Raw genomic sequence first — 11871 nt, forward strand, 5'->3', positions numbered from 1 at the left:
AAAGCAGGAAAGGCTATCCACTGGAAAAAAGACAGTCTCTTCAATAAATGGTGCTGGGAAAATTGGACAGCCACATGCAGAAGAATGAAACTAGCCCATTCTCTTACATCAGACACAAAGATAAAACTCAAAATGGAGAAAGATCTAAATGTGAGACAAGAATCCATCAAAATCCTAGAGGAGAACACAGGCAACACCCTTTTTGAACTTGGCCACAGCAACCTCCTGCGAGATACACCTATGAAGGCAAAGCAAATAAAAGCAAAAATGAATCATTGGGACTTCATCAAGATATATAGCTTCTGCACAGCAAAAGAAACAGTCAACAAAACTAGAAGACAACCTACAGAATGGGAGAAGATACTTGCAAATGACATATCAGATAAAGGGCTAGTATCCAAGGTCTATAAAGAACTTATTAAACTCAACACCCAAGAAACAAACAACCCAATCATGAAATGGGCAAAAGACATGAACAGAAACTTCACAGAGGAAGACATACACATGGCCAACAAGCACATGAGAAAATGCTCAGCATCACTTGCCATCAGGAAAATACAAATTAAAAAAAAAAGGAAAATACAAATCAAAACCACAATGAGATACCACCTCACACCAGTGAGAATGGGGAAAATTAACAAGGCAGGAAACAACAAATGTTGGAGAGGATGCGGAGACAGGGGAGCCAACACTCTTGCACTGGGTTGGAATGTGTACTGGTGCAGCCATTCTGGAAAACTGTCTGGAGGTTCCTCAAAGAGTTAAAAATAGACCTGCCCTATGACCCAGCAATTAAGATGCAGATGCAGTGAAACGCCAGAACACCTGCACCCCGATGTTTCTAGCAGCCATGTCCACAATAGCCAAACTGTGGAAGGAGCCTCGGTGTCCATCGAAAGATGAATGGATAAAGAAGATGTGGTTTATGTATACAATGGAATATTACTCAGCCATTAGAAACGACAAATACCCACCATTTGCTTCGACGTGGATGGAACTGGAGGGTATTATGCTGAGTGAAGTAAGTCAGTCGGAGAAGGACAAACATTATATGATCTCATTCATTTGGGGAATATAAAAAATAGTGAAAGGGAATAAAGGGGAAAGAGAAAATTAGTGGGAAATATCAGAAAGGGAGACAGAACATGAGAGACTCTAACTCTGGGAAATGAACAAGGGGTGGTGGAAAGGGAGGTGGGCGGGGGGTGGGGATGACTGGGTGATGGGCATTGAGGGGGGCACTTGATGGGATGAGCATTGGGTGATATGCTATATGTTGGCAAATTGAACTCCAATTTAAAAAAATAATTAAAATCTTTAAAAAATGAAATAAATAAATAAATAAATATTAAAAACGATAAAAAAAAAAAAGGAAAAAGCCAGTATCATTATAAAGGACCACATAAGACCCCATGCCATAGGTTTGGCCAGATCAGACATTGGAGCAAGGAATGTCCAAATAAATGCTCTCTACAAGGACCATGTCCAGTCTGTGAGAAAGATCATTGGAAGAGAGACTGTCCTCATCTCCAGAAAAAAAGGAAGAGAGGAACTTACTTCCCCAACTGAGAGCAGGAACCTGAGGAACTGATATGGCAGGCCCTAGGCTGGTCCAGCTGCCTTTGATATCAAGATGACTGAGCCCCAAGTTACCCTGGATGTGCAAGGTAAGTTTATCAATTTCCTTATTGATACAGGAACCACTAACTCTGTTTTTCTTTTTTAAGATTTTATTTATTTATTCATAAGAGACACAGAGAGAGAGGGGGGCAGAGACACAGGCAGAGGGAGAAGCAGGCTCAATGCAGGAAGCACGACGCGGGACTCAATCCCAGGTCTCCAGGATCAGGCCTTGGGCCGAAGGTGGTGCTAAACCGCGGAGCCACCGGGCTGCCCAACACTTTACTCTGTTCTTAGCACTCAGGCCCTTCTTGTCTTTCTAACCATAAAATTGTTGTCATAGAGGGGAAACTAAAACATGCTCTCAGACAGTGCCTCTAACTTGTAAACACAAAAGTCATTTGGTGGGGGTGCCTAGGCGGCTCAGTAGGCTGGGCATCTGCTTTTGGCTTAGGTCATGATCTCAGGGTCCTAGGACTGAGTTCTGTGTCAGTCTCCCTCCTCAGTGGGGAGCCTGCTTCTCACTTTTCTCCTGCCTCATGCTACCTCTCTCATTATCTCTGTCTCCCTCTCTCAAATAGATAAAATATTTTTTTTAAAAATCATTTGGTCAATCTTGTTTTTCTAGTCCCTTCATCGTGTCCCACCCCATTACTTGAATGAGACTTAATGTATAAACTAGGGAGCAGATTTGCTCTTACCAAAGCGAAGAATGGCTTATTTGCTTTAACACTTGGAGAATTAAAGCCGTACCCTGATATCCTTTCCAAAACCTGGAAGGAAGTAAAACCAAAGGACTGGGATTGCAATGTCCCTGGAGGGGCTCTTAAGGCTCAGCCAGTTAAAGTGACTTTAAAGGACCCAATCCATATACTTCAAAAAAACAGTATCCCTTAAAACCAGAGGCAAACACTAGGTTAATAATCATGTATTGATAAAATGTCTCAAGAATTCTTTTTTGACTGCTGTGCTCAATGATCCTGCATCAGGGACTGTGGCTTCAAAGTGCACTTCAAATATTGGGAATTATCCCACTTATAGTAATCATAACTACCTCCCTGATGCATTATATTCTTTCAAAAGCTTTAAGTGCACCAGAACACCAGAAAAGGAACCAAGGATGACTGAGTTAAAGAATGTAAACCTGAATTCATAACCCATAAATGTCACAGAGACAAAGGGAAGAAATCGTGACCTATGAGTGCCACGCAAGGGATCAACAAAAGCTTCAAGAACTTCAGAGCAGTAGCTGACAGTGGCGTTCATGCCTTACATTTTGATCATATCTCTCAGTTAAGCTAAAAGTCTGACCAAAAGGAGGGAATTGTTTTTTTTTTTTTTAATGTTTTACTTATTTATTCTTGAGAGGCACAGAGAGAGGCAGAGACATGGGCAAAGGGAGAAGCAGGCTCCCTACTGAGCAGGAGTGTGATGTGGAACTCGATACCAGGACCCAGGATCACAAACTGAGCTGAAGGCAGTTGCTAAACCACTGAGCCACCCAGGCATCCCAAAGGAGAGGATTCTTAAAAAGAAAACTACAGGCCCCAAATGGCATAATTTAGGTTAACATCCCAAATTAGTAAACCCAAGTTAATATCTAACCTAACTGCAGTTCCAATACCCAGAAATGTGACGTTTAACCAGTCAACTTCAAATTTCCTGGTCAATTCTAGAAACTTGAATGATAGTCCCTACTACTCCACTTATTTATTTATTTGCCATAGGACTTAATAAACTTTTATTTTTTTAAATATTGCCCCTAACCATTACTCTGTGGCTTGAACTAGCTCCCATAAAAAGAAAGTTACTTCTGCTCACCTGTGAAATACGAGTTGAAGCCAGAAGAATGACTTCCCTCTCCAAAGAAAGACTGCAGATGAGGAAGACACTGAGGATTGCATCTGTCAGAGCTCCTCATTTGTTAAGTCATGGTAAATAAAATTAGAAGGCTGGGGGAGACGGGTGGGCAAGAGATAAAAGAGGTCAAAGAAATAAAAAAGTATATAGTATTAAAAGATAAGGATCAAACCAGCTTCCAGAGAAACAGCTTGATTGTTTAGTCTTGGTGACTAGTTACTGAGAAGCCCACAGGACCAGGTGATTGTGTAGTTCCTGGTGCTAGAGAGAGGTTGTTTACGTAGGATACGAGGTGATGAGGGATGGTGAGGAGGTTGAGGCCACCAGGCACTGATGCAGTCACCAGAAAACTGTCTAAGAGAGAGAGGAAAGAAGCCCAGAAAGAACCAGCATGAGACCATTAGGACTGGAGGTGCCCATGTCCCATACAAAGAGAGGAGTCTGCAGCACTGTTAACGATCTTTGGATCTGAGTGTCATAGCCCTTAGAGGATCCAGACATGATCGCAGCACAGCTAAGGGTACTGTCCACTGCCCAGATTATCTCCAGCCTCTGGGAACTGTGTTGAATTAAATGGAATGGAAATAAACACCTGGGAAAAGTCTAAGAGAGGAATTGCCATATCTTTTGTGAGAAAAAGGTGTCCTCAATTCAGAGCTATGCTCAGCCACTTCCACATGAACCAGAGATCACCCCTGCTTTCATGTGTGTGTCTTCTCAGAGTTAATCGGTGACCAACAGAGAGAAAAAGAGCAAAGGGTCCCAGAGCTGAGAGATCAACGGTGACTAGGGGAAAGATGACAGGGTGGCCCTTTCTAAGGAAGCTCTCAGCACAGACTGCAACAGATCTAAGTATCCAAGGGCCTTAACCATGGCTTGGATAAATTTTGCACAGAATAATTTCAGAAGGAAACAGGGTGTGGTCTGAAGGAGATTTTTTTTTCTTCTTTATTCCCATTCTAAGTATCTACTTTCCATACACATAGAACCTAAGAGGAGAATAAAGAGATAATGGAACAATTCTAATTAGTTGAAAAGTCATTCTTAATTTTTAATAAAATTGTTCATAATTACTTTGTTTTAACTTCATGTATCTTAACCAACTAGGATCAACTACCTTCTGCATAGTACTTTCACCCTGTGTATTTCCAAATGACAGAAAAACATTTGTACACATTAGAGTAGTTAACACAGAATGAATTTTCTAACCCCCCCTCCATTTAAATACATGTTCTACTCTACATACCCATACTTACACATACTTACATTGCGTCTACATGGAGAATAAATGCAGGTCCCACAAATCAGTTTCTGCTATCTCAAATACATAAAATGTTTTTTAAATCTTAAGTTTGTTGTTGCAGCCAATTTGTGACATCTCTTCTAAACAGACATGAAGCATATTTTTTTTTCTCCCTTTCTTGCCGTGGCAATCCCGGAAGTGTGCCTGTGGTAGGGGATCATTATGATCTCCCAGGTCTTTACCCTAAATGCAGAGGGTCCTTCTCAAACACTCTTCCATACAGGGCCATAACTAAGACAGGCAGAGAGGCTCTGCTCTCGCTCCTCAGACAGCCATCTCTTGAAACCTGATCAAAGAAAGGAAAGGATTAACTCCAGTGCAGAGCTTTGCTTCCCAGCCCAGAGGCCTTCTCTGACAACCTCGATCTAAAATAGTAACATGTGTACAGGATTTGGTGTCAGAAGATCCATGTGTCAGATCTAAAGGTCGAATAGGAGAGACATTTGGGTGAGAGTGCAGTGAGTAAACTATGGCACAGGTGGGTAAAAGAATGATGTATAAAAACTTTAAACTCATGAAATATTATCATTATTGGTCTTGTCATAACAACTTCTTAAAATAACATACCCACAAAATAAGCTGTAGATGTATTATTTAATATGTTTAATTTAATGTGTTCTACACCATGTAAATAAAGAGAACATCAGTTGCCATCATCCACAATCACTATTTCTTTTTTAATTTTCCATAACCCTACCCTGGCTGATGAAGATAGTTGGAAGACAGGCAGACAAAGGCCCCCCTCCCCAAGAGGAAACCACCCTTAAAAGGAATTTACAGCACCCTGGAAAGAGCCCTCCACCCCTTCTCATGCCATAGATAGATTGCAAAAACCAGACTGGGTGGCAGGCATACAGAGGATTAATCAGATTATTTTATTTATTTATTTATTTATTTATTTATTTATTTATTTATTTATTTAATTGGAGTTCAATTTGCCAACATATAGCATAACACCCAGTGCTCATCCCATCCAGTGTCCCCCTCAGTGCCCGTCACCCAGTCCCCTCCACCCCCCGCCCACCTCCCTTTCCACCACCCCTTGTTCATTTCCCAGAGTTAGAGTCTCTCATGTTCTGTCTCCCTTTCTGACATTTCCCACTAATTTTCTTTTTCCCCTTTATTCCCTTTCACTATTTTTTATATTCCCCAAATGAATGAGACCATATAATGTTTGTCCTTCTCCGACTGACTTACTTCACTCAGCATAATACCCTCCAGTTCCATCCACGTTGAAGCAAATGGTGGGTATTTGTCATTTCTAAGGGCTGAGGAATATTCCATTGTACACACAAACCACATCTTCTTTATCCATTCATCTTTCGATGGACACCGAGGCTCCTTCCACAGTTTGGCTATTGTGGACATGGCTGCTAGAAACATCGGGGTGCAGGTGTCCCGGCGTTTCATTGCATCTGAATCTTTGGGGTAAATCCCTAACAGTGCAATTGCTGGGTCGTAGGGCAGGTCTATTTTTAACTCTTTGAGGAACCTCCACACGGTTTTCCAGAGTGGCTGCACCAGTTCACATTCCCACCAACAGTGTAAGAGGGTTCCCCTTTCTCCACATCCTCTCCACATTTGCGGTTTCCTGCCTTGTTAATTTTCCCCATTCTCACTGGTGTGAGGTGGGATCTCATTGTGGTTTTGATTTGTATTTCCCTGATGGCAAGTGATGCGGAGCATTTTCTCATGTGCATGTTGGCCAGGTCTATGTCTTCCTCTGTGAGATTTCTCTTCATGTCTTTTGCCCATTTCATGATTGGGTTGTTTGTTTCTTGGGTGTTGAGTTTAATAAATTCTTTATAGATCTTGGAAACTAGCCCTTTATCTGATAGGTCATTTGCAAATATCTTCTCCCATTCTGTAGGTTGTCTTTGAGTTTTGTTGACTGTATCCTTTGCTGTGCAAAAGCTTCTTATTTGATGAAGTCCCAATAGTTCATTTTTGCTTTTGTTTCCCTTGCTAGGTCCATTATTTTAAATGATATTCAAAAGGTGAATATTTCTGTCTTAATATTACAGGTTGAAATTTTGAACCTTATAAATTTCAGATTATCACTGAATTCTTTATTTTTAAAGATTTTATTTATTTATTTATGAGAAACAGAGAAAGAGAGAGAGAGAGGCAGAGACACAGGCAGAGGGAGAAGCAGGCTCCATGCAGGGAGCCCGATGTAGAACTCGATCTTGGGTCTCCAGGATCCTGCCCTGGGCCGAAGGTGGCACTAAACCGCTGAGCCAGGGGATCTCTGGGTGGCGCAGCAGTTTAGCGCCTGCCTTTGGCCCAGGGCGCGATCCTAGAGACCCGGGATCAAGTCCCACGTCCGGCTCCCGGTGCATGGAGCCTGCTTCTCCCTCTGCCTGTGTCTCTGCCTCTCTCTGTGATGACTATCATAAATTAAAAAAAGAAAAAATAATAAAGTGAATTTAGACAATGTAATAACTAAACCTTGTTAATCTGTAAGCCATTAATGATTTTTCCAGTTGGATTATTGCTTCCAAACTCCACTTCGCCTGGGCTCAGGAGTACTTGCTCAGGTTTTTCTTAGGCTTGATGTGTACCTATGTGTATTCTAGCAAGACCCCCTCCCCTTCAGTGAAGATCACTTGCTCCTACACACCCTACTCTCAGATGGTAGCTTATCCTTTCTCCTGCAGTGATCAATTCAAGGAATGCATGTAGCCTAAGTGGCCTCAAGGCATGATGAGGCTTTTCTAGGAGTAAAAACTGCACTCTTCCTTTGGATTTTGCTGCTATAGAATGAGAGTTTTATGTTGGGCATTACGTGGCCTCTAAAAGGACAATCTGAGTAAAAGCAGGAACAAGATCTAAGAGAAGTAGAGGAATGGCTGACCTCTTTAAAGCCTCTGAGGGATACAACTACATCTGAAACTAGACCTACTCTTCCTGTGATTTATAGTTTTTCAGATACATAAGGAAATTCCATGGGGGAGGTGTTAAGTAGATTTCATTTGGGGTTTTCCACCATTGCAATCAAAACAATTCTAATGGAGAGTGCGTGGCTGGCTCAGTTAGTAAAACATGCAATTCTTGATCTCAGGGTCATGAGTTCAAGTCCCATGTTGGGCATAGAGCTTACTTAAATTAAAAAAAAAAAAAGACAAGTCTTGATAGAATGAATGACTAAACTTAGTATAAAATGTTAATGGGGCAGCTGGGGTGGCTCAATGGTTGAGCGCCTGCCTTCAGCTCAGGGCGTGACCCTGGGTCCTAGGATCGAGTCCCACATCTGGCTCCCCACAAGGAGCCTGCTTCTCCCTCTGCCTGTGTCTCTGCTTCTCTCTCTCTCTCTCTCTCTCTCTGTCTGTTTCTCATGGATAAATAAATAAAATCCTAAAATAAATAAATAAATAAATAAATAAATAAATAAATAAATAAATAAATAAAATGTTAGTGAATTGAGCCAAAAAATTAACCCTGCTATTAAATCATGGATAAAATAACATTTCACCTTCTTTCTCAGAGACTGTTAAAATCTTTGTGAGGCTGTTATCACATTATTTCAATATTCTGCCATATTCTATTTTACGATTAATTCAAACTCAGAATCCTTATATATGACCAAAGTAAATGAAACCCCCTTTTCAACTAAAACATAATAATTAAGAAATGCAAGAGCACCTGGGTGGCTCAGTCAGGTACGCATCTGCCTTTGGCTCATGTCATGATCCCAGGGTCCTGGGATCGAGTCCTGCTCAGTGGGGAGCCTGCTTCTCCCTCTCCCTCTGTCCTTCCCCCCCCAGCTCATTTTGTCTCTCTCTGTCTCAAATAAATACAAATTTTTTAAAAAAATGAAATAATTAAGAAATACACTCATAACAACAAATGAATGTACATACTTATCACAAACAAATGAAGAAACTCTCACCTTATGGTAGCGTGCCATCAACCTACCCTTAGACTCAGATACCACACCAGAGTTGTCTTGGTAATGACCACTGGGGTGGGGGGGGACTCTGAGGGTCACTGGCATTGCATGGCTTCTTGTCCCCAATATTCACCACAATGTAGATAGAGTTGTCCTTGGCCAGGCAGCGGAGTCTTTGTTGCACCACAGTGTAGCCAAACATAGTTTAATAGACATTGCCTCAAACTTACTATATTTCAGTGATTTCTAATCTTCCAAAATGATACTTTATTTGTCAATTACTTAGAACACAAGATCTAGGTTAAGAATCAAATCAGAAAAGATTTAAATTTCACACACAATATAATCATCTTTCTCAAAGTAGTGCCAAATCCATCCACATTGCGAGCATTATCCCAGAAATAAGAAGGGATTGAGGTGATGAGATAGGTGGAATGATAGTTGGTTTCAAATATCTCAAAGGCTCTAATGTGAAGGTGGTGAGTCATATATATGAATGTATAATAAAGGCAGTACAAAGACTAAAGTTATAGAGAGACAGCAGAAAAGATAAAAATCTTAGCAACCAGAATATTTTCAAAGGAGTAGATTCACCATCACTGGTAATTTCAAATATAATATGGTGCATCCAGGTATTGAGACTCTATTCAGTTAGCAAGGCTCAAATGGAAATTAAATGTCTGTGTTTGAATTCCTGCCATGCTAATAACCAATATGAAACCTTAAGCCTCCTTTTTTCCCTGATATTTAAAATGTAAATAGTTATACCTGCTACATAAATTGAATGAGATAATATGTATACTGTACCAGGCACAGTTCCTCCAACCAAGTAGATGCTCAATAAAGAAATAATGGCCAATACGGATTTTGTAGCTACAAGAAGACAACCCAAGAAATTGATGGATTTACTGCTTTTAGAGGCCATTGGATTCTCTCCATCATCTCTCAGCTCCTTTACTGCTGATGAGCTAATCTTTGATTAGAAAGAACAGATTTATGACTATTGCTTCAAAACCTTTGTGGTAATATTTTGCCCTCAAGAAAAACAGGGCAATATTGTTAACACTGATATTCAATTCACTAAGACCTTCAATAAAACTATTACATATTTTCTTTTCTTTCTCTCTCTCTCTTATTTTTTTCTAAATAATTAATGTATTATAATGTCTTCTGTTAGTTTTTCATGGGTAAAACCCATGGAAATATGGGATGTGTTATATTCTAAATGATAGTATTTAAATACATAGGGATGACCATGTAGCCCTCTATTATCCCCTTTAGGGATAAATATTACTAGGGAAGAAATGCTGGTTTTCTTTTAAAACGATATTGCCATTATATTAAATATTGGATTTCTCCTTTTATAACTCAGAGCTGAAAGCTTACCATTTGAATAAATTCAAGACTCCAATAAGCTAAAATTTCATTGGTCACCTACCTTCCCGGTTTAAAATAATTCATCTGAGATTGATGATTATCAGGCTTCAGGACACATTTCCCCTAAGAAAATCAGTTTTATCAGCCTAGACAAATAGAGTAAATTTTAGTATCAGCCTCTTGAATTATTGCAAATTTGAGTCCTTCCTGCCCTGGAAAAAAAACCCTTAATCAAGTAAACATTGAATTATAGTTATATAGTTACTGTAAACATGGACCATGCAAAACTCAGACAATATTGTTTTTAAGGTGAAAATCCTGGGGTGGGACTGACTCACATCCTAGATTGCAGCGTTGGACTCGACTAACCAATCAATTTCAAATGTCAAAATGATTAAAGGTATTCCCTTTTTTTGTGCAATATAGTTCTGAACAGATGCATGTAAGTTTTAAATTAGCAAAATAAATTACTTTTTAATGCATAGGTTTTTCCTTTTAAAGGAACTACATATAAACTATTTTAAAAAGTAAATACACCTAAAATAACTTCATAAACCTTTCCTAAGTTTTATCCAGATTTTCCCCTAAGAAAGCTATGATTGAACTACAGCTAATTAATTATTACTTAAATTTCTCAGACAAGAAAACAAAGAAGTTCAGATTCAGTTTTAAAAAGTAACAGTGAGGGATCCCTGGGTGGCGCAGCGGTTTGGCGCCTGCCTTTGGCCCAGGGCCCGATCCTGGAGACCCGGGATCAAGTCCCACATCAGGCTTCTGGTGCATGGAGCCTGCGTCTCTGCCTCTCTCTCTCTCTCTCTCTGTGTGTGTGACTATCATAAATAAATAAAAATTAAAAAAAAAACATAGAGTTTCTTTTAAGGTTTACCTCTCTCATTCTAGAGTCATTAATACTAGTGCCCTTTTATTTGGGATCCTTTCTAATCCTCACCTAACATAGGGAAACCAGTAGGTTTGGAAATTGGAGATTTATATCTTCGGTTTGTTTGGTTTGGTTCTAGAATTTAAAACCCTTCTATTCCAATAAACGTTTTCCATATCTGAATATTCCTTCCTTCTCCCAGCCACCCCTCTACCCCCCACCGTTGCTGGCCATGTGGCCTTATGCCCTGAAATAATGTCCTTCAGATACAAATTAATTTCAGAAAAAATTATCTGAGGGTGACATAGAAATTCTAAAACTGCTAGATCGTTTAGTAATGAGAAGAAGGAAACTATTTTCATATTTCAGGTTGAAATTCTCAGTCTTGTCTTGGTTCACCTGACTGTGTGAATAGAATCAAAAGAAAATATGGAAATTCTCCTCTACTCTCCCAGTTACCAATTCCAGGAAATGTACCAAGTTTTTATTATGTTGAAATCCACAAAAAAAAAAAAAATCCACAGAGACCTGGATTAAGTGTTACCAAATGTGATTAGTAATGCCTTTGCTCATATGTGTCTAAGGAATAAGGATTGTGGGTGTAAGTTATTTAAGCAAGGTATTTGTACATGATCTGAATGACAGTTTGAAATTATTGTGAGGTTAAGGAGAGTTTTGTATTAAATATAATTCTGCTTTAAAATATGCAAGACTTATTCCCATTTTTTAAAGAGGAAAGCACTCTAGAATAAAATCTCTAAGAATTTGTTGGCTCTCCCCAAGTCTTTATTTCCAATATCCATTGTTAATCCTCCTCTCCATTTGTGTTATCAAGGTCCTGACTCTGGCCAAGAACTCCTTTTATAGGCTCTCCATCAGTCTCCTGATTCCATTCCTAACACCTTAACCTTCAATCAATACTGTAAACCATTAAAGTTC

The sequence above is a fragment of the Nyctereutes procyonoides genome, unplaced genomic scaffold (genome assembly GCF_905146905.1).
Source record: "Nyctereutes procyonoides isolate TBG_1078 unplaced genomic scaffold, NYPRO_anot_genome, whole genome shotgun sequence".
In the NCBI taxonomy this organism is placed as follows: domain Eukaryota; kingdom Metazoa; phylum Chordata; class Mammalia; order Carnivora; family Canidae; genus Nyctereutes; species Nyctereutes procyonoides.